This window comes from Delphinapterus leucas, chromosome 5 (assembly GCF_059928025.1).
Source record: "Delphinapterus leucas isolate spDelLeu-1000000601 "Yukka" chromosome 5, BTC_Dleu_Yukka2, whole genome shotgun sequence".
Taxonomy (NCBI): domain Eukaryota; kingdom Metazoa; phylum Chordata; class Mammalia; order Artiodactyla; family Monodontidae; genus Delphinapterus; species Delphinapterus leucas.
The window spans coordinates 136890623-136914853 of NC_143133.1; the positions used below are offsets into that span (position 1 = coordinate 136890623).

Genomic DNA, 24231 nt, shown 5'->3' on the forward strand with positions numbered 1-24231 from the left:
CCATTCCTCTGTCGATGGATAATTAGGTGGCTTCCATGGCCCGGTTACCGTAAAGACTGCTGCTGCAAACACGGGGGTGCGTGTGTCTTTTTGATTTACGGTTTTCTCCAGATAGATGCCCAGGAGTGGGATTGCTGGGTCATAACAGCAACTCTGTTTTTAGTTTTAAAGGCGTCTCCATACCGTTCTCCACAGTAGCTGCACCGATCTACACTCCCACCAGCAACGTAGGAGGGCTTCCTTTAGGAAAACTCCTCCTGACGACAGTTCCCAGTGTGATGTGTGCTATTAAAGGACAGGCACACTGCGATTCAGGACGGACACGAGGGATCCAAACCCAGTCCCAGCAGGAAGAGACCGCGAGCTGAACGGGGGCCACGAGCCAGGTGAAGAGAGCCCCAGAGAGAACAGCGCGCTTGGAGGCCAGGACGGACCCAGTCACGTTCCAGGAACTGAACCAATCCCAGCCCGGCTGGAGCAAGCGGTCGGGGAGCTCCCGGGGAGGCCAGGACGGTCCAGACGCGAGCGTGTAATCCACGCTGCGTAAGCCACCGCTCTCTTCTGAGGGCAATCAGCCGAGTGACTAAGAGGTGAGATCGGGATCATATTTTTAAAAGATTATCTGAAACGCAGGATGAGGGCTGCATCAGAGTTGGGCAGGCAGCTGATCTGGGTGGGATTACGGAGACACCCTGAGGATAAAAAGTGGATCAACCCCTGCAGTGTTTCAGAGACAGAACCCACAGGCTGTGTCTCCTGGGGGGACGTGGCGATGAAGGGAAGGGAGCCCACAGTCCCCGGACTCACCTTCTCAATACCCCAGCCCCGCGGAGGGGAGACCAGGGTCCAGGGACGGCCACCAAAACGGTCCGCAGTTCACTTCGCAGGATTTGGTCATTAGGCCATCACTAAGCCCAGATGTGCAGTTTTCAATATTGCATAACCCCTCGTGGGAGCTGGATGCTTCAACTCTCCTACTGAAACCCCCTTTAGGGAAGCAATTCTTCCTTCTTCAAAAGCCCAGATGTGGGCAAGCTGACTGCCCTTCAGATTCCAGGCCAGGGACTCACCTCCCGGTGCAAGGCGTCTCTAGCTCTCTGCAAGAGTAGAGGTTGCTTTTCTTAAATATTTTTGTTCCTAAGAGCCAGTACTGGTCACCCTCCCCCAAACTAAGAGGTCAACTCTAAAGTCCACAGCGACCTCAGCTCTGGGGACCCAAAATTCCAGCATCCCCCGCTGGAAACAACTGTCTCACTAAAGCTACACTACGGGACGTAACTTATCTTTAACACACTACATTAATCCTTTCTTGAAAATAAGGTGGCTGTGATCCATACCTTTCTTATTGCATTCAGCAGGCAATTCAGTGACAAGTTTGAAATAAGAGCGAAGTTTAGTGCACTCTAGAGTAGGGAGGTTTTTAACTCTAAGAATGATCATTTTTTGATTCTCAATTGTTACAGCAAAATGTCTACAGGATGCTTCATAACTAATTAAAGAGTGAAACCTTTGGGACTATAAATCCTAAATGTCTGTGCTTTTAAGGATCGCCACTGAAATCTGAATGCGCAAGTTACTACCCTTCAAATTAAATATCATTCCCACTTATGGCAGGTCATGAGGAAATCGGATCAACACTCCGAAATTTTGTTCCTCTAACACATGAAATAACCTCCAGCTATTCCTCTAATCCCTATCATAGTTATACTGCTCAAACAGTTCCTTACAAAGACATAGTCACATAAAAATACATTTACAGGGGCTCCCCTGGTGGCGCAGTGGTTAAGAATCCGCCTGCCAACGCAGGGCACACGGGTTCAAGCCCTGGTCCGGGAAGATCCCACATGCCGCGGAGCGACTAAGCCCGTGCGCCACAACTACTGAGCCTGCACTCTAGAGCAACAAGAGAAGCCACCGCAATGAGAAGCCCACGCACGGCAACGAAGAGTAGTCCCCTCTCTGCGCAACTAGAGAAAGCCCGTGCACAGCAACGAAGACCCAATGCAGCCAAAAATAAATAAATAAATTAAATTAAATTAAAAAAAAAAAACATTTACAGAAAATATAGTGATTATTATAAAAAGGGTTAAGGGAGACGAGTAAGGCCTTTTTACTCTATAAAAAGCCATCTTGTTTTCATCTATTTGCAGATAAACACTGTTTATTTCTGTATTGTGGTTTGGCTCATACTAATAAATAGGGGAATAATGTCAGCGTAAAGCAGCGGTCACATTTGAAGACGCCCACCCACCCCTGCAGGTCCCCTCAGCTCAGTCTGAACACACGCCCTGTCTTGGAAAAACCTGTTACAGAGTTTCCTTTATTGGTTCCTTGTCTCTATAGCTCAGCAGGCTCTGTGCTTTCCTATAATATAGTCCCTTCCAATCAAGCTACCTTTTTTCCCTTAGATCAGTCCTATAATTACTGTCGCGCGGTATTCATCAGAATTCAGCTTGTCTTTTAAACTAAGCTTGTATATTTGTTAGGACTGTTATAGCTTTTGTTAGTGTCCATAAGTGCTGACTGGTTTCACCCCAACATATTTTCTTCCCATAAATCCTTTCATTTTTAGTGCGTAGTTTTGCAACACACAGTTTTTTAGGAAGTTATGTTGTATAAGAAGTGCCTTAATTCTCACCAATGTTTGATTTAAATTTACAAGTAAGGCGGGAATTCCCTGGTGGTCCAGTGGGTAGAACTTGGCACTTTTACTGCCCAGGGCCCAGGTTCAATCCTTGGTTGGGAAACTAAGATCCCCCAAGCTGTGCAGCCAAAAAAATAAAATAAAATAAAATAACAGGTAAGTTGAAAAGCCTACTTAACTACACGGGAGAAAACCCAATAAAGTCACATTCTCTAAGACTCTACAGATCTCGTTATGACTTAGGTAGTAAACCCCGAGGAAACTTTCCAAATGGACCCCATGTGAGGAGCTGAGTGAGGCTCCGGGACCAGAGGCTCTGCCTTTGCCTCTTCCTCTACCCTTTACCAGCTCTGTGATGTGAGTCAAGTTCTTAGCCTAACTTCACCTCCACTTTCTCCATGTGGAAATAGGGATCCTAATAACAACTATTTCATCCACGTGTTGTGAAGGTAAACATATAAAGTACTTAGGAAAGCACCTAGCACAGTATGTGCTGAATAAATGTCAACCAGCACATTTCCTTCTCAGCAGTAGTGTGACACTGAACCATTTTCTTAACTTCACTGAGCTTCTGTTACCTCACCAGTAAAATGGTATGAAACAGGGATATACGAGGGATCAGAGAAAATATATGTAAAGGCCTTCCACAGAACAATCACACTCACAGAAGGTCACTAAATAAACGATTGACAAATGTATTCTATCTTCTCAGAAAGACAGGTAATATTTTCAAGCTATGACATTTTTTCTCTTCACTTTTCAAAGCCAAGGGAACTCTGATTTATATCAGGTGCTTGGTGTCCCACAAATATAAAAACATTCTCCACTTGAAGAACACGACTGCATACCAAGAAGGTTGTTATCTATGTCAATAAGTTAGGGCTCCTTTCATTGAATTACCAAATATTAGTTTACAGCACAGCCCAGGGCACTAAGATGCCATTTCGGTTTCATCTTATGTAATTCTATCAGCTAATAAGTTGCATGCCAAAGTTCTTTAATAAAATATTAGAATAAACATTGAAGAACTATGCTAGATTTTAAATCTCTTTTTCCACTCATTAAACCAAACTCGTTATATCAATCGAGCAAATATTATGTCATTGGAGTGCATACTATTTTCAATAAATACACATTGTTCCCAATGTGGAAATTTTTTAAACAAAATAAACTCATAACAACCAAGGTAAAATAGAAATTCCATGGTATCTGATTTTCTTTTCCTAGAAGTACATTCTGGGATTGACTGTCATATCTGTGGAGCATCTGATTTAACATTTTGAACAACGAGGAGGCATTAAGGTGGCTTCTCCTTGATGGGAAGGAAGGGTGACCCTACGAGCACAGAATTCACTCTATGGTGGAAGCAAGTCAAATCATCTGGGCTCTAACCTGTCATATTTGGAAGGAAGATTATGGAAGAAGACACAACAATGACTCTGGATTCTTCTAATCCAGCCCTTGGAACTTTTCCCAAGATCCTTGAGAAGAAAGACCACAAACTAACAGAGTCATAAAAACTTAAGATCTGTGAGCATTGCTGGAGACAGAACCTTCCCAGCCTCACCAAGAACAAATCAATCAAGGCGCGTACGCCTGGCCACACAGGCACAAACAAAGAGAAAACCAAGGAGACCCGAAGAAATGCATGGCAATGGAGGCGCGGGTGGTGAGCCAACGGGAGGGTCAGACGAAGCTAAGCCAGCCCTGAGCAGCCCACTGGGCACTCATGGGGTCGGCCTGTGGGTCAGGTCCAGCCTACTGCCTGGTTTCGTCCAGCCTTTGCGCTAAGAATGGTCTTCACATTATGTAATGGAGGCAAGCCAAAAGAACGTCTCATGATGACCGAGCACGAAATGAAATTCAAATTGCAGTGTCCACAAATACAGCTCCACTGGAACACAGCCATGTTGTGCCATAATAAGAAACATAGTTGGTCTCTGCCCACTCTCGCCCTTTTCTGCTTCCTGGCTCGCAGCTCCGCAAACCCTTGGAATCTCCAGAGGGATGGCGTTTTTTACGCAAACCAGGTAGCTGGTGGCTGGAGGCCCCTGGGCGGCCTAGGACGGGGCCTCCTTGCCAGGGAAGCCAACCTGAGATTAGAAGGTTGGAACTTTGCATCCCTCCCAGATCTCTTGGGGGCGGGCAGGGGGGTTGGAGGTTGCGTTAATCACTAATGGGCAATGAGTTAATCAATCATGCCTACATAACGAAGCCTCCGCAGAAAACTCCAAGCGCAGGGGCGAGCTCTGGGCTGGGGAACACGTGGAGGTGTAGAAGGATGATGCGCCCAGAGCTCACGGAAGCTCCGGGTCCTTCCCCACGCCTGCCCTGTGCATCTATTCCATCTGGCCTCTCTTGAATTGTATCCGTTTATAATCACCGGGTAATATAGTAAGCAAGCTGCTTCCTGAATTCTGTGAGCTCCTCTAGCATAATATGGACCTCAAGGGGTGGGCCGTGGGAAGCTTCCATTTAGAGGTGGTTGTGGCATGAATTTGAGATTAGGCTCTGAAGTCGGGGCAGCCTCGTGGGGCTGAGCCCTTAATTAATCTATGGGATACGGTCTCAGAACTGAATGAAACTGTAGGACACCCAGATGGCATCGGGAATTTCCTGGGGAGGAAACACACACAGTTGCTGTCGGAAGTGAAGTACTGATGAAAGAAGGAAGACGGGGCTTTTCAATGTTTACAAGCTCATCCATTTACCTGTGGCCTAAGGCTGCTGCTTTGGAACAACAGTGGCGGAGCTGAGTAATTGCGACAGAGACCCCAAGGCCAGCAAAGCCTAAAATATTTACTGTCTGGTCCTTTACAGATTCCGTTTGCTGACCTTATAAGACATCATATACATTATCTCATCGAATCTTCACAACCATCTGACAGGGAGCAAGTGTGTATATGTTACACAAGAAGAATCTAAAATGTAGATTAAGGAACTTGTGCTTGGTCATTGCTAGTGAGTGGCAGAAACAGGAGGTGAACCCAGGCCCATCTGGTTATAAAGCCAATGCTCTGGGGTGACTTTGAAAAATGGGGGACTTTTATATACCATAGTGATTATTACTCAAATTGTTCTGGCAGTACATACAGTCGGGGAAAACAAAGGTTAAATTTATCTGCTAAAATGGAAGGTCAGACTTTTGGGCCTGGGACCGAGGGAATGAAGACATCCCAGAAACGCAGGTGGGAGGGACCCTCTTGGGACCCCCGTGAACTCTAAGGAGACCCCGTTGTGCAAAATTTCACTTTGAGCCTCTTTGGTTTTAGGAATCAAAGTAGAATCAGAAGACAACTAGAGGGGCTTCCCTGGTGGCGCAGTGGTTAAGAATCCACCTGCCAATGCAGGGGACACGGGTTCGAGCCCTGGTCTGGGAAGATCCCACGTGCTGCGGAGCAACTAAGCCTGTGCGCCACAACTTCTGAGCCTGCACTCTAGAGCCTGCGAGCCACATACTACTGGAGCCCGTGAGCCACATACTACTGGAGCCCGTGAGCCACAACTACTGAAGCCCGTGAGCCACAACTACTGAGCCCGTGAGCCACAACTACTGAAGCCCGCGCGCCTACAGCCCATGCTCCGCAACGAGAAGCCACCACAATGAGAAGCCCGCGCACCGCAATGAAGACCCAACGCAGCCAAAAATAAATTTATAAAAAAAAAAGACAACTAGAAAGACTGTGGTTGTCTCTGACACACTTAAAGCATCTTTATTGTAAAGGAGAGGAATAAATTATGGGAAAGTATATTTTTCTGAGAAATTTTCCTTTAAAATCCTAGGGAAAAGGCTAATAACGGTGAAAAAAAACCAGAGCCGGATTAGAGTAATGTTGACACAGAAGAGAGTTAGATTTTTTGAGTTAGATCTTCCCTCTTCCGTGATTCACCCAAAGCTCCCGTCCTGGAGACCTCGGGCCGGGGGAGAGACGTTTCTCTGGCAGCTCCGGGGGAGTGGGGTACACAGGCCACTGACTGGTTAGAGGCTGCCGGGCAGTCACGGGCCTTCTAGAGTTTTCCGTTCAGCTCTTTCTGATTCTTGAGACAGAAAATGGTCTTCTGTCACTGACACTGAGACACGGTCCTTGAAGCTTATGCTGGAACCAGGCCAGCCGAAGAAATGCAGCAAATTCCAACAGAAATTCACTTCTTTCTGCGTTCCTACATTAGGATCAGTTCAGAAGAAATCATTACCAGAAATGACACCTGGCTTCTGAACACGGATTTGCAGGTGTGTGTCTGGACACCCCAAGGGGCATGTTGAGAGAGCAAGTTCTTTCCCATTAAACCCAAAACCACGACTACATTGTTTTAAGGCCTTCTCATCTCTGACCAACTGAAAACAGGGAGGGTCGGAAGAAACTTTCCTGTTCACAGCGAACACAAACCATGTGTCTTCTGCATTTCAGTATCTTTTACACAAAAGTCAACATAAGGACACAGGCACTTACATGATACAAGTTCAGAACTTGAGGAGACCTTAGAGGCTGTTAACTGCAGTCCTTCCCACTCGCAGATGGCGGAACAGAAATCCAGATTCTCGTGACTTGGCCCAAACCCCAAAGCTCCTGAGGGACAGAGGTTGCTCAGCAGCTGAGGCCACGTGATCACTCCACACACTCTGGTCACCTCCTCAACTGAAAGGCAGAGAAGCCCCCTCCATCTTGGAGGCCCCGCAATGGCTGTGATGCTTCGAGAACACTTCCACGCTCCGGCCTCTGAGTTCGAGTCCCACACCTGTTGATCTGAGAGTTACCACACGTGCTCCACTTTAGTCCAGTCAGAGGGTCACCCGTGCTCTTCACCTCGCACCAGCACCAATACTCGCTGCTATGCTGGCTTGGCTGTCTACAGTTTCTGAAACATTTCCCCAGGCTCTTTTTCACGATTTTCTCATCACCTTTTGCACTTTCTCAAGAAGCTATCTTTAGTCCTTTTTTAATTCTCTAAACATATTTTCTAAATAGCTTGACTTACTCATTACCCTGTCTTTGCCACTTAATTGAAAGTTAAGTATGTTTCCAGCCTTAATCTAACTAGCCAACGTAGATCACAATTTATCTAACTTTAGGCTCCTAGTAAGTTAATTTTATGCTGAAATTAAAAGACAGGACTACCGGCTTGGAGTCATCTGGTATAAACATGGATGGGATACAGATATATTAAGTCCTTACTATATGGTTCACTCAGTCTTTTCCCTTTATTTTCCCTGGATCCTTCTGTACGTGCAGCACAAATACACATATGTAAGCAACACACAACTGGAGAAGAAATCATTTGCAGAAAGTTTTCCTACGTGTTTTCCTTTTCTATCTTATTATTTTGTATGAGCTGTCCTATTCGTTTTTACTATTTTTGTACAATTATTTTCCTTTTCTTTTTTATCACTTTCATTATTTTATTATTTAATGTTTACGTTTTTTGGAAAGGAAGAATCTCACTACACATAGAAATGCATGAAATTCACTGAGCTCATTTGAAAATGACAAGAGATTGGACGTGAAGCCATGAGCGAAAGGGCACGCCATGGAGGAAGTACAGCGAGGTGAACGGGGCGGGGGGAATGCAGGAAGTTGTGGGAAAGGCAGGAAAGGGTGGTGCTAGAGATACTACAAAATTAAAGTTGGCATCAGTGGCAAATGACTAGGTCTGAGAAGCGGGATGACTCAGGTTCTGTCTGGAAGGATGTTGGGCCAACGACAGAAAGAGGCCCCAGCAGCCAGTTTGACAAAGGGATGGTCAGCTGTGCTTTGTACACGTGCACCTTGAATTCTTAGCGGGACATCTGGGTAGAGATGCACCTGAAAATTGAAGTCTTTAAGGAGTGTAAAACAGATTAGAGATATGAATCTGTGGCCCTCTAGATAGAGGAAGCCATTTAAATCGGGACTTTAACTCAAACCGTTCAATGTCAAAGGACCGCAAAAGAGAGATAAGACGGCCACATGGATGACTGGGGAATATTTGTACTTAAGAATTGAAGAAGGATGTTAGGACTCAGATGGAGAAGCAGAGATCAGAAAAGTATGCTGAGAATGAAAAAGAAGAGGACACACGTTCAAACAGAGGGGTTTGTTGGGAGACCGAAGAGGGTCGGGGGGTGTGGTGGTCAGCCAGGCCTGCTGTAACTCAGCACCACAAACTGGGTAACTGGGTGCCTGCGACAACCTTAACACGTCTTCTCAGGTTCTTCAGGCTGGAAGTCAATGGCAGGGTGTTAGCATGGGCGAGTTTTGGTGAAAGCTGGCTTTGTGGCTTGCAGATGTCTACCTTGTCACATGGAGGGGGGCAAGAGAGAAGAAAGAGAGAGAGAGAGACAGAGAGAGAGAGAGAGAGAGACAGAGGGAGAGGGAGAGGGAGAGAGACGCGATAGTTCTCAGGTATCTCTTCTTAAAAGGGCACTTAATCCCATCATGAAGTCCTGTAACAGGGAAGAACAAATCTGACTCCGCGTTGGAGCTGCTTCTTTTACTTTAACCTTTTGTGTTCTGTTGCTTTTTGCTACAAGTTAATCACTATAATCAAGTTGCCTATAAGCTTAAATTATCCATAATGGCCCATCTCTGGGAACCCGGCCTCCCAGGTCATGAGCATTAAGCTAAAATAACTTTGTTCAGCTCACAGGAAACACCCTGACCAGGCCCACCTGTGAACGTCTGCAGCAAGGAAGAAATTCGTACATCCCCTCCGGAGTCTGAAGCGGTATTACACCTTTTTCATTGTACTTTACCTCCTCACCTCCCTCTCCTTGTTCTATGAAAGAAACTAGCATCCAAACCTGGTTAAGATGCTTCTTGAGGACCCTAGTCCACCATCCTCTCAGTCTGCAGGCTTTCCGAATAAAGTCCCTATCGCCTGCGTCCACACCGCGTCTTTCGATGTATTGTCCCGTTGTGTGGCGAACGGAGCGAGCTTGGACTCGGCAACACCCCCACCCTCACCTAAACCTAATACTAGCCAGTAAACATCTCCTTATGTCCAATAATATTAGTCATCAGACAAAAATCCATTCGAATGTCTAAAGTTTAGAAGTCTGACAATGCCAAGAGCTGATGCTGACGCGGAATAACGGGAATGTTTCGTAAACTGCTGGTGGGAAAGTAAAAAGGAGCAAACCACTTCGGAAAGCAGTTTGGTGGTTTCTTAAAAGGTTGAACACACCCTATCATACCACCCAGCTATTCCATTTCTAGGTATTTACTCATGAGAAAGGTAAACACATATACAAACAAAGACTTGAACACAGACATTCATGAAGCAGGTTTACTTGTAACGATCAAAAACTGGAAACAACTGAAATGTCTTCGATCACGTGAATGAATAAGATGTTGTATAGCCATATGTGCAAAGGACTGTTATCCAGCAGAAACATGCAACAAAGAAGATAAATCTCAAAATCATTATCTGAGTGATGGGACTGCACACACAAGAGTCCACACTGTAACAGTACTTTGTATAAAATCAAGACACTGCAAGCAAACCCGGACTTACAGACAGCAGATCAACGATTGCCTGGAGATAGAGGAGGGGTGCTGATTGGAAAAGGACACAAGAACTTGTTTAGGGGTGACGGAAACGACTTCTATCTTGATTGTGGTGACAGGTTAACGGGTGTCTACACCTGTCAAATCTTATCCAACTGTATATTTTTTGTATTTGAGGTTTATTTTAAGTGTCATACCTTAGCCAGGTCATTAAAACAAAATAAAACAAACAACTCAGTGGAGGACTAAAAGAAACTAAATGAACTAAATTCCAAAATAAATAAATAAGAAGCCATGGAAGAGATGAGACCTGGGCTATTTTCATCCCAGATCAAGTGGTGGAAGGTGGCAGAATCTCCCACAGGCCGGGGTCAAGAGTGGCTGGTTAAATGTCTATCAGACTTTTAGCTGCTGGAGGAGAGATTAGATCACCAAGGACCCCGAAGCTAAGATGGGCTGGTCCTCCACACTCGCAGCCTAATATGTGTATGTGGTACATGACACACACACCTCATAGATGACATGAGAAGAGGAAGAAAAATGTGACCCACGGTCAAGAGAAAACAGTCAACAGAAAGAGACCAAGAAATGGCCCAGATGTTGTTACCAGACAGGAACTTTAAAACACCCATGATAAACATATTAAAGAATCCAGTGGCCTAGTTGAATAGCAGGCATAAATAGGGAGTTTCCATTAAGAAACCGAACATAAAGAAAAAGAAGCAATCGGAAATGCTAAAAATGAAAAATCACAGCAAGGGAAATAAAGAATTCCATTTAACATCAGAGGAAAGGATCAGTGAACATGAAGTCAGGTTAACAGAAATAACTCCAACAAAAACACAAAGAGAATAAAGAGTGATAAAATAGAAAAGCATCTGAAATCTGTAGAACAATATCTAAAGGTCTAACATACATGTATCTAGAGTCCAGGGGAAAAAAGAGAGGAAGTGGAAGCAGAAAAATAGTTGAACAATTAATGTCTGGGAAGATTCCATATTTGATGATAGCATCAAACACAGATCCAAGAAGTTCATTAAACCCCACACATGATAAATACAAAGAAAACTACACCTAGGCATAATGTTATCAAACCTCTGAAATTCAAAGACAAAAAGAAAACTTTAAAAAAACATCCAGAGGTGAAAAAAAGAAATAGAATAAACACGGAGTAAACGATTTTTACTTACTTTTCTCCAGAATAGAGAATAGCAGATAATGCAAAAAAATGTATGGGCTGAAAGACCTTAAATTATAAATGCAACAAAATATTCTTCAAGTTAATATGAAAAAAAAGGAGTTTCCTAAACATTACAGTCATAACTTTGGTGGAGAATTTAGATACTTTAACTGAATTTCTATCATTTGTATTAAATGTATTAATTTTTTTCTGGTTTTATGTGTTTTATTTGGAAGTTCATAGATCATCAAAACCTAATTCTAAAGCTCATAATGCTATAGAGTCTAATCTATTTTAAAAACAAATGCTACTGATTATATGTAAAATCATATACAAACCAACAGAAAAACTTATATGTAAGCCATTAAGGTGGTAAAGCATAGGGTTTTTTTTAAATTAATTAATTTATTTTTATTTATTTATTTTTGCTGCGTTGGGTCTTTATTGCTGCATGCTGGCTTTCTCTAGTTGTGGCAAGCGAGGGCTACTCTTCGTTGTGGTGCGTGGGCTTCTCATTGCGGTGGCTTCTCCTGTTGTGGAGCATGGGCTCTGGGCTCATGGGCTTCAGTAGTTGTGGCACGTGGGCTCAGTAGTTGTGGCTTGTGGGTTCTGGAGCGCAGGCTCAGTAGTTGTGGCTTGCGGGCTCTAGAGTTCAGGCTCAGCATCTGTGGCGCACGGGCTTAGTTGCTCCGCGGCATGTGGGAACTTCCTGGACCAGGGCTTGAACCCGTGTCCCCTGCATTGGCAGGCGGATTCTTAACCACTGAGCCACCAGGGAAGTCCTAAAGCATAGTTTTTAGAGGATGGACCCTGCCTGGCTAAAAAGACTGGTTCCACCACTAATTCAATGTATGACATTTAGGCAAATTATTTTTCTACTCTTGACTTTGTTTCCTCACCTTAAATTAAATGATAAAGGTAGAACATTCTCAAGGGTTTCAAGAAAGGTAATTGCGTTTTAACAAGGCTTGGAATATAGTATGTACTTAATGAATGTTGACTATTATGACCTGAAATTAGGTTTACATTAGCCCCTTGATGCTACTTTGTTCAAGTCTTGGTTAACAAAGCAGTAGTTGTCAAAGGGCTCCAAGTTCTGCGCACCCTGGGGTGCCCTGAGAGCCTCTCCTAGAAGGTGCAAGGTCAGAACTGCTTTCATAACAGCACTGGGATACCATGTGTCCTTTCCATCCTCATTCTCTCTCAAGTACACAGCGCAGCTTTCTGGAAGTTAACATGACATCTACAAGGTCATCATTATGCAGCTAATGAAATGCACGCCCCTGTAGATTTTTCTACCGTAGTAGGTTTAGGGTATGAATGTGTATATTCAGGTATTAACCCCGTTTGTTCGCCGAACTTCTACTGTGGCCTTTCTACCTTTCATTCGTTATACTTGCTCTGATCTCTGTAACCTCATTATTGCCCCAAAAATCATTATTTTGAAATTCCCAAGTTCTTCTTACATCTACATGTAAACACAAGAAGTAACTACACCTTGGGATTTTGTTTTGCAGTGATACTGTATTATATTCGCTTTTCTAAAGTTAAAAATTTTATTTTAACAGTTATTATTTTAGAATTCAATAATACTTATTCTAATGTAAAGAAAAAATTATTTATACTTTTCCTTTACTTAAAGACAGATTTTTTTGCTTAAAAAGAGGGAACTGGAAAATTTCCTCAACCCACAGCTGCACCACGTACACCTGCCATGGTAGCCTGACAGCTTCCCAGTACCGATGAGATCCGTGGTGATGTTAATTAGTGTAATTATTTTGATACTGCATAATGTAAAATGTAAAGTTTGTCAACATTTGGAAGACCTGCAAAACAAGGGGAACCAGTATTTTCCAGTGACCATGATGTTCCAAATTCGTGCGGGAATAAAGGCTCCATTCACAGAACAATGGATTTTAATGGTTTCAGAGCCCATGTGGCAAGTAACCTTTATGAAATGATCACTTCTCAAATTTTGAATTTTTTATACCAAAAGAATATCTACAGTTGTCTTAAAACATATTAAACCCCTCCTCCCTTTTCAACTATGCATTAGTGTAAGGCTGGGTTTTTTCATACTTCCACTAGAGCAACCTGAGTGTGTTAAATATAGAAAACATATTCCTTTTCACTTCAAACGATTGTATATTGACTGTGGGTTCTTTTACCAAATGCATAGTTACTGCTCACAGATGTTAAACTTTAAGTTTCAATCTCACTAACCGTGTGGACACACCACCGCTTTACCTTCACATTACACTGCTCTCCATCCGGGAGCGTACACTTCTCTCCGATGCCGGACAAGACCATAGCTTTCTCCTTGAAAGCTGATATTCTGCTCTGGACTCCATCACAGATGCTTTCTTTAAGAACTTTCTTTCTAATTATTCTACCTATGTAAAATCTTTAATCTTTCTGTCTACCTGAATTCCTGAATTTACCCATCCATCCAACCATTCGTTTATTCATTTGTTCATACATCCTGCAAATTATTTATTAAGCACCTATTACTACATTCTAAGGGATGAGGTTTCAGGAATTAAAAACAAAAACAAACAAATACAAAGAAGCCAACATTAAACCCTAAAGGAGGGTCTCATGTAGGGGTTGGTGGGTGAACAGGATAAAAACACACAAATTCAGTGAAGTGTGAACTACCACGACATGTTGTGATGGGGACACAGAAAATCTGCATCAAATGCTGACACGGTACATTGGTAAGTGCTTCCTCAAATGAATGACTCTGAAGCTGAGCCTTGTTGAATGAGTAAGAAATAACAAGGCATAACAAACAAGAAAAGCTATTCCAAGGAGCAGAAAAGTAGGCGCAAAAGAGAAAGACAAAACAAGAAAGAGTTTGGTGACAAACTGCAGCTGTGACAACATGGTTGTGACACAGTATTCTAGTAGGAGGGTGACTGAGACATGGGAGCAGAGTTAGAGGTGAAGTGCGGCCGTCAGATCACCCAGTGGGAGCTGTGAGCGCTGCGTAGTTTCTACACCACTTTACACGCGTGTGACACGCAGCATGCAGCACCGCTTCTCGGTACTCAAGCAGTGACCAACGCTCATTTGTCAAAGACAGCTAATGCAGACAACCACAGCCAAACGCCATTTTACTGTGTGTAAAACAGACTGACGGCACACAGCTCCCAACACCCACTGTGCACTGAAACAGAGCCAGGACTAAGACAGGAATAACTAAACAGATTTTACTCCAGTTGGATTTAGACAGATGATCAAGGCTGGTGAGCAAAAATGTTCTAACCATCCCCAGCTAAGATGTTTCTTCACCAGCGACGAAGGAGACTAACAGGGAAGAAAACGTGCGAACAAACAGCCCTTCCCAGGGCTTCCCCGGGCCTCCTCGCTATTTACGCGCCCTGCTGCCCAAGGCACCCGACTCACCTGCCTTTCTTAAGCCCCACATGCGACGTCTACCACTTTCCTTTTTCTCTTGACTTTGAAAGTCTATATTCAGGAAACCATGGTCTTGATTGAAGGCAGAAGGCAACATAATCAAAGTGACGTCTGCTCTTGGACAAACAAGCTTGTGCTGTTTTTCTGGGTAAAACAGTTCCCCGTGGCCTCCAGAGATACACTCCACGGGAGCGCATCAATCCAACTGAGCTGGCCACAGGGCAGGGCCGATGGGAGAGAAACCTTTGTGGGGTGTGGCCTCACGATACCTGTGGTACACAACCTTCTTGCTCCTGGTCAAGCCAGCAGGTGAGCTGCAGGTGACAACCCAGCGTAAGTCAGAATAAAGTCTTCGAGCTTCAGAGGGCGCGGGGAAAGAGAAGCATCAGAAGAGAGCAGCTTCACTTAGGACGGCCTGCTGTGCAACAGGCCCTGCCAAGGACCTGCCAAGGTTCCACCGGGAACCTTTTTCAGCGTAAGATGGCACAACAAGAGCTTAAGAATATTACTCTAAACCGTCCCCACAGAAAAGATCCACAATAGAGGCTGTGGCATACTGTTACTTGGAGTAGAGACGAACAAAGAAGAATGTTAGTCATTAGTGACTGCAAATATTTTAAGACATTGAAAAGTGAAATTTTACCCACAGTTTGCACTGGGAGGATTGCCTGTTGCTAAGCACATTTGGAAACGTACAGCGTTGAACCAGCATAAGAATCTCTTGCCTCAAATCTTGACCTATCAGGTCTCGACTATGTGACTGTGTTTATCCAAGTATCTTCCACGTTACATTCGTAATCTTCTAAATTCTGAGTTAACCCATATTGATTCAGTTTTATATTCACCAATACACAACTTAAAAGTTCATATTATACTAGTGAAACGTTGAAATTCTTTGTCCTATGTTGAATTAAGTTAATCATATGAGCCATGTATCATTTAACTACTTGTAATAGAGGATATCTGAAGCTGCAAAATGAATGAGAAGAAGCAGCTAGCAATTTCAGTGCGTTCATATAAAATTAGACTAGTAACATAACCAAACTCCTCTAATAAAAATATGCATTATTAAAGTCCTAGGGTTTGTCACCCTCATGGATGGAAACACCTGATGCAATGTGAGGACTCAAACAATTTCCCTAAGTCTACAGATGCATCTAAAACTCTGAAGGGTTGGAATTGACTATGAAGGTCTAATGAAAAGTAATGCATATGCCACACATCCTTTCCCCAAAACTCTAAACAACAAAATGGTTCCGAATCACCTAACAAAGAAAGGTTCAGTGGACATCCTGGTCTAGGTGTCACCTAACCCCTTTTAACCTTAACTCTGTTTATCGGTATTTCCCAGCACTCACTGCTCTGAGATGCTCACTTCACATCACACATTCCGACCGAACGCTCGTGATCCCTGGAGCACTTTTATTACGTGTCTGTGAACAGAATGGGAGCTAAACTGAAATGGCATCTCCTCCCATTGGGGGGAACAGTCAATTCAGCAAGTGATTGCAGCGGAGGATAAGACGGTGCAAGACAAGTACCATGTGACATCGCTTATAGTGGAATCTAGAAAAGTGATGGAAATGAGCTTGTCTACAAAACAGAAACAGACGCACAGACACAGAGAGCAAACTTATGGTTGCCAAAGGGGAAAGGGGTGAGGGATAAACTAAGAGTTTGGGATTCACAGATCCACACTACTGTATATAAAACAGACAATCAACAAGGACCACTGTATAGCACGGGGAACTCTACTCAGTATCTTTTAATAACCTGTAATGGAAAAGAATCTCAAAAAGAGTATACATATATATATATATGCATATATATATATGACTGAATCACTTTGCTGGACACCTGAAACTAACATGACACTGTAAATCAACTATACTTCAATAAAACAATTACAGCCAAGGATAAATAACAGCATAGGGGATGAACGGGGAGGTGCAGGGAAACATAACAATGCCCTCAATTCAGACCCGGAAGAGCGGGGAAAGTTTCTAGGAAGTAGAGCCTAGCTTGAGATATAAAGTCTGAGTAGGTACCGGCCCCTCGAAGACCCAGCAAGGGGCCAGGGAATCCGGAAGAGGTGGGGAGGTGGCCGTGTTTCCCACAAAGGGATGCTGCAGGGTGTGCGGTGAGAAGTGGCACTGCCGGTTCTCCATCCATAGGTTCGTCCCCCCACACACACACACGCTCACACCCTCACACAGCCCCTCACACACTCACAGACACACTCACACACCCTCACACTCACACACACGCACTGACAACCTCACACACACTCACCTTCACACCCCCTCATACAAACACCCTCACACAGACGCACACTCACACCCTCACACGCCCCCTCACACTCACACACTCACACCCCGCTCTTCCCACTCTTTAAATCCCACAGGTCCTGCAAAGTCCGGCATCGTCATCCTGTTGTCGAACCTCTGCTCAGCGCCGGACCTTCCCTAGAAAGCCTTCCTCAGCATTTCCCTCCTGTGGGACGCTGGCTTTTCAAGTTCTTGAGAAGTTTCTAAAACTGCAGCACAAATATTAAGCTCCTGGTAACGTGCTGACACGTGTAATTCCAAGGCTGTTTCTGGGTGGTTATCTCCACGCACAGACTTTAAGCCCCTTCAGGCAGGAATGTCATAAACTTTGCATCTTCCTCAGTAACACGCATAATCTATAATACACCTCATCCTGAGAGGTACAAAAAAGTGACTAACCTCTGAAAAGTGTGTCATAGAACGTAACGTAAGCTGAAGCTTTCAAAGACTACACATTGAAAACAAATTCTTTTAATTCTTGTTACTACTGCCAGGCACAGCGGTGCTGACGGCGTTTATTAGCTATACAGGAGAGCACACTGACTGCTGGGGGCGAAGAAATTGAGATGAAGGTGACTGACTGGACCAGCTGGTTTGGCTTCATCTCAGTTCCTCGAGAACGCATCATTATAACGGCAAAAGCAAGATAAAAGTCAAGTAACAAATTTAAGGCCCAAGCCATAGTATGATGTTCAATATCCTAAATGAGTTTAAATCCATTAATTGGGAAAAAAATTCATCACAAAGTACTGAAAGCACGTGTGGATGTGATAAGGGAACAGTTACAATCATCTTTTAAAATGTTCCGTGAAGGGAGGGTTGACCTGGAGCAAAGAAGCCAGCCACGGTCTCAATTTTCAAAACAAAGAAGGTGGATTCCAACTTTAGCCTTGAGAGCTAGACACTGATTCCAGGCATGCCTCCCACGAGATTCTTAACATTATCACCTGTAAGCGCCCAAAACGTGAAGTGTTGTTACCTACCAGCTAGGGAGAGGTCAAAGGAACCCATCATTACAAAGGAACCCAGGGCTATTTCTTTTTGTTTTTACAGGGTTACTTCATTGCTATTCTGCAGAAAGTAGAAATGCAGTCCAGCAAGGAACCTGACTGAGTCTGTCACAGAATGCATGCGCCCCGCCCACAGGAAGGAATGTAAACGCTGAGGAAGGAGAGTCGCCTGACTATAACGCTGCCGGAATGGCCTTATAAAGACCACTAATTCGTGGGCTCCTGCAAAGCAAGGGAAGGCGTCTAGGACCCAACGTCCTGCCCGTTCTCCACTGGGCATAGTTATTGGATGAAGATATTAACTGCATCCTGATCACATCTGCTCATGCCTCTAAATGGGGAAGAATAGCTAATCTGTATCATGGAATCAACAACCAAAAATATCCTGACCTCCTGGAACAACAGGCTAATGAAAGGTGAAGGTTACATTTAATTGCAATAAGTATTTTTTAAAGTCCCAAATCTAGTAGCCAAATGTACACATCGAGGAAAAGAAGGATACTTGCAGAGAAGTATGCAAAAAGATGCCTCATTAAACAGTGCAGTATGGATGCCAAAAATATAGAAGGGGAGAGGACAGATTTGACTTTAGAATGATTTACCATGTGGTACCCAGAGGAGACAGCCAGACAAGTCCAATGATGTTAGTCCGTTCCTGTTTGCTCAGCTCTCAGGACCACACTTTCAGAAAAACAGGAATTCATCCAAAGGAGAAATTCCTTGATGATAATGGGATTCTCGACCTATGCCAATTAAGGACAAGTTGAAGGAAATGAATATTACCATAGAGATCACAGACATATTATATCTCTGTTATGTAGAAAAGATTTCTGTATAAGTACGCTAAGAGGTAAAAATTGGGATACGAATATTATAGAGGCAAATAGTACAGTTCACTATAAGGAAAGAGTTCTTAGGCTCAGAGCAGGTCAAATAAAGGAATGCCTCCCGCGTTCAAGATGAATCTTGATCAACAGCTCGCCTAAATTGATCTTAACATTCTCCTTGAATTTGGAAATAAGATCATCTGCTAAAAGTGAAAAAATAAAGATAATTTGGACTGGAAAACCTGGAGAACTCTGGAACATGCCTTATGGGGAATTTGATAGAAATTATCCAGGAATGAATAGAATAACTTCCGAGCAATGTTAACCATCCCTGAAGCTGAAGGTGGAGTGAATCAGGTGCTGGTAGGGCTAGTGGCAAGAGATTAAGGGATGGAGCAGAGCTGACATGGCTGTCCAACGTCAGTGCGCTGAGCAGAGGAAAACCGGAGAAAATCGGGACTGGCCAAGGTGCAGAGACACAGGACAGGAGGGTGTGTGCGGTGCTGAGTGAGGGGCTTACTGGAAGGACAGGAGGTGGGGTCAGAAAGAGAATATGGAAGGCTCAGCTTTTTCAGCTGGGCAGCCCTGAGTGATGGGAAGGCCCGGAGGGCGGGGAGTGAACACCAGTGGATCCCCAAAGTGAAGCAGCGCAGGCTGAGGTCCTGGGGGTCCAGCGCGAGGATGCTGAATGAAGTTCTCAGCAATGACAGCTGATCAAAGTGTGGGAAGCAAATCCTCTGTTAGCATAGATTCCCAAGGGAAGTGGAATATTCAGGAAGTCAACAAGCACTGGTCACAGGGAGAGGGTAACACCCGTGAAGGGTGTAAACTTAGAAAGACCAGGGGTAGCTGGGCGATGGTGAAAGGATTAACAGTTAGGAGCAGCTCTGAACAGCCTGCAGGCCCCATGGGAGAAAAGCACAGGCATGCGTGTAGGACCAAGACCACAACAGTCCACGTAGGCTCCTTGCAAAACAGATACTAATCCTGACATGGTATCGTCGAACAGAATACCTACAGCACCAAGGCATCAAAAAACTTAAATCAATAACTAGGAAGACACCCACTATGTGCCAGGTACTGTGAATCCAAGGATGAATACCCTGAGGGAGATCTGAGTTTGGTAGCAATACAGACATCTGAACAGGTGTTTCTTTTGCAACTGAAGTATGTTGATTTACAATGTTGTGTTAGCTTCAGGTGTCCAGCAAAGTGATTCAGATACACACACACACACACACACACACACACACACATATATAAATCTTTTCAGATTCTTTTCCCTTATAGGTTATTACAAGATATTCCCTGTGCTATAAAGTAGGTCCTTGATGATGATCTGCTTTATAGACAGCAGTGTGTATCTGTTAATCCCAAACTCCTAATTTATCCCTCCCCGCCCCTTTGGTAACCATAAGTTTGTTTTCTATGTCTGTGAGTCTGTTTCTGTTTTGTAAATAAGTTCATTTGTATCTTTTTTTTCCCAATTCCACATGCAAGTGATACTGTATGATATTTATCTTTCTCTGGCTTCCCTGTCGGAACAGGTATTTTTATTTTTAATTAATTAATTTTTTTGGCCGCACTGCGTGGCATTAGTATCTTGGTTCCCTCACCAGGGATCAAACCCATGCCCCTTGCATTGGGAGCGTGGAGTCTTAACCACTGGACTACCAGGGAAGTCCCTAAAAAGGTATTTTTAATGTAAGGTAGCAGAGTGAAAGGGGACACATAGCTATGTCAGACCTGGAAAAAATTCAGGATTAAGAAGCTTTCCTGGGGGTGCCCAGACCCCTTTCCTGGGGTGTTCACTCCCAAAGCCACTGTCTTCTGTTGGCTTCTTGCTAATTCCTACTGCGGTGAGAAGGAAGAAGTGGTACCCGAGTGAATTAACTTAAGTTGCCTTTGATTTTCTGAAAGGGAGAGTTTATTTTAATAAAAAGATTATTAACGGCCAGAAAGGATTCCAGGCAAGCAGCTACACGCAGTTGATAATCACATTTCTGTGGCTGGGCCTGAGGGAGGGGGGATCATGGCCCAAAGCCCCTCCTCAGGGCTCATAAGGGCGTCACTCTCCTACTGCTGCTGGGCGGGGACTGGCCTAAAGCTCCTCAGTCCTGGCAAATAATTCTGTTCATACCCTGTAAGCCTGAAGGCTGCAGAAGAACAAGCCTGTGGGCCTGGCACTCAGGGGAGAGAGAAATAGATGAATTAGGTCAGACACTTCCAAACTGTTTGAGAGAAACAAAAGAACCCAATGTGAGTCAGGATAGCCAAAAAATCACTCCAATGCCAAACGAGTCAACTAATCTATGGGCGGCTGAATTGGTTCATCTAAAGACCTAAAACTTGCCAAAAGATTTTCTTGTATCAAGATGGAGAGCCCCAACCAAAATTGCTGCACAGGCACCTAACGAATGTTTACTGAAAACATCTAGATAGCCTAGGGACTAAAAACCAGTGAAATTATTGATATTTTAGAAAGAAAAGCAACTGTTTCTACAAATATGCAGAAAAGTAATAAACTAATGTTTAAGAAGAGCTGCTTGGGTACACATTTATAATTAAGTGGTATAAAAATCAACGATACATAAGTTATACATCCTAGCAAATAAAAGGGAAGTTAAGCAACTTCCTGGAAAATCTAACATTCCTAATGGAAATAACAATTTGAGTTATCACTTACTTCTTTAGTCTTTAGTCCAATATTAATTTAAAAAGTTTTTAAAATAATGCCTTAACACAAGATCATTTTATAAACCATAGTTATATGAGATTTGAGGACCAAACCTTGTGAAGCAACGTCTCCTTCTACATTCTCAAGAACGACAAAAAAAGTATCTTGGACATGTTATTTTATACCCGGGGACCTAGTAGCGGGGACTTAAAGGGGCCTTTTATATTCATACACTATGAAACACCACACCAAGCATAAGTACTTTCTATTTGTGTTGGGTCTCAAAGAGAGAAAAATAAAATTCTTATTTCCTCTGTCATACATTAGAAAAAAGATCCTACAGCACAAGAAAAAACAGAATACCCATCTATTCATTACAAATTTCTATTAAACTTCAGGTACTTAAGTTTCCTCGCTGATACATTTAAAAACATACAAGTGGGTGTGTTTTATATGAGATGTTTAATTACTGTATCAATAATTATTCTAGAATTTTACCTACTACTTTATGTATACAGGCTTTATGTAAAGAGCCTACTGTTTTGATGTGAAAAGTACAGCTTATTTATTTTAACTCCATGCTTCTTATTTTTCTGTTGGGTCATAGATCCCTTTAGATATCTGAGGACTCTGGATTATCACCCTAAAAATGCAGAGACTCAAACGTTTAAATACAATTTCAGGATCCCCGGAAGCAATACACAGACCGAGCTGTGTAATAACTGAACAGAGAGCACAGACTGCACGGGCAAACTCCACCAAAAGCATAACACTGTTAACATGGCTTTTTGACAAATTAAGATTTGCTTCTAAATTTTAGACATCATATTTCTGTTAATTGCTGTTATTATTGATTTTGTCACTCTTCATAATATAGTACCTGAAATGACAACTCCCAAAGAAAACAAAAAAACATAGCCGTTTTAGGAAAAGCAACAGATTAACTCCACACTAGGAACCAAGGTATAAAAATCTACATCCATCACTGAAGGCTCTAACGCTTATCCACGTGTCATCAGAGGGTCAGCGATGTTCCTCCCAAGAGCAGTTCTAGTTAGGAGGTAAGCATTTGATGAAATCGCTATCACAGGGCTGACCCTGATATGTTATAAATCAAGCTCTAATTTAAAACTGTATATATGACCCGTTCTACTTAAAATTCCAGGGGGTTTCAGTGTGTTGGAAACCAAGACGCCCCGGTCACAATTAAGCGACACGTTCAACCTTCTGGCTTACTTCAGAAGATACACGCTGTTCACCAAGTGCAAAATGAAGGCGCAACCCTGGGAAACGAGGGAGTAAAGGAAAGACGCACGGAATGCATAACCTGAAATCACATGACCACTCGCAGCGTAGCGCCCACACAAGTGCCGCCGCGAGGCTGCTCGGCCCACCCAGGACAGGCTGAGGGCACCGGCCCGACGCCAACCGCTCCCCAGGGCGCCGCGGTCACAGGGGGCATCGGATCCCCAAGCAGTAATTAACACGCGCACACACACACACAGACACGCGCGCGCGCACACGAACACACGCACAGGCACACGCGCGCACACACACACGCGCGCACAGGCACACACACACGCACACGCACGCAAACACACGCACACTCCCCGGCGGAGCCCGGCAGCCCCCCTGGAAGTTCGCGGCGGCCCCGCTGAGCGATCCCGGGGTCGCAGCCGCCCGGCCCCCAGGAGCGTGAAACGCTCACGCGCAGCGTGGCCGGACGAGGCTGCGGTGACGCCGGCGCGGCCTCACTCCCCGCGGGCCCTCCGCCCTCGGCCGCCGCGGGGCCCCGGGGCGCGGAGCTGCCCCCGGCGTGGGAACCGGCCCCGGTCCCGGGAGCGCAGGAGGGCTTCCTGGGGGGCACGCGAGGGCCCGGACTGGGGGCCGCGGAGAGGGCCGCCCCCCGGGAGCCCGGGCCGGCGAGGGCGCGCGGCGACCACTTACTCGGGGGCGTCTCGACCTCGGGCTGCGTTTCCGGCTCGCCGGCAGCTCCGGGCGCGCCTCGCAGATCCGCGCCGCCCGCGCAGGAGGAGAGTGGGCGGCGGGCGGCAGAGGGGGGCCCGGCGGCGGCACCTGCCGGTCCCTGCACCGGTGTCCCCACAGCCGGCAGCCGCCGCGCCTCTTCCCGGCTGCCGCTCAACAGGCAGGGCGGGCGCGGCGCGCAGCAAACCCGGTTCCCGCGCGGCGCCCACGCTCAGGCAGCCCCGGCCTCGGGCTCCCGCTCTCTCTCTCCCTCTCTCCCTCCCTGTCTCCTCCCCCCGCTCTCAGCCCTAAGGATCCCTCGCAGCGCCTCTCCCTGCGGTCTTTTCGGAACCCCTCCCCTTCCCTGCACCAAAAGACTGAGAAAGAAAGCAGCGGTTGAAACGCACCATGGTGAGGTTACGCCGGGCCCCTGTCCGCTCGCGGCGCGCCCTCCCCGCAAGTGTCGGTCGCCTGGGGGGCGGGGGGCTCCCGCGGCGGCTCCCTGCCTTCTGCGTGGACTCTAGCAGCCAAAGTGTAGGGAAACTACACCGAAATCTGCTCCTGGAAAGCCAGCTCGGGGCTGAGTGTCACCCACTGCGACCATACTAGGGCAGGGGGACTGAGTCCTCCAGCCGCCCAGTCGCCTTCCCAGCAGTTCCTGTGTGGAGACGGAGACCAGGGAACAGGGACAAAGGCA

At 45.0% G+C, this 24231-nt stretch overlaps 1 protein-coding gene across 1 annotated transcript in view; it reads right to left on the reverse strand.

Annotated features, from left to right (window-relative positions):
- The window catches only part of GUCY1A1 (guanylate cyclase 1 soluble subunit alpha 1), a 62893-nt gene extending 39016 nt beyond the window's left edge, over positions 1–23877 (reverse strand). The window contains exon 1 of the mRNA XM_022582195.3: positions 23517–23877. The gene's annotated coding sequence lies outside the window, so the exon portion shown is untranslated. The remainder of the gene's footprint in view (positions 1–23516) is intronic.
- Positions 23878–24231: the final 354 nt, after the last annotated feature.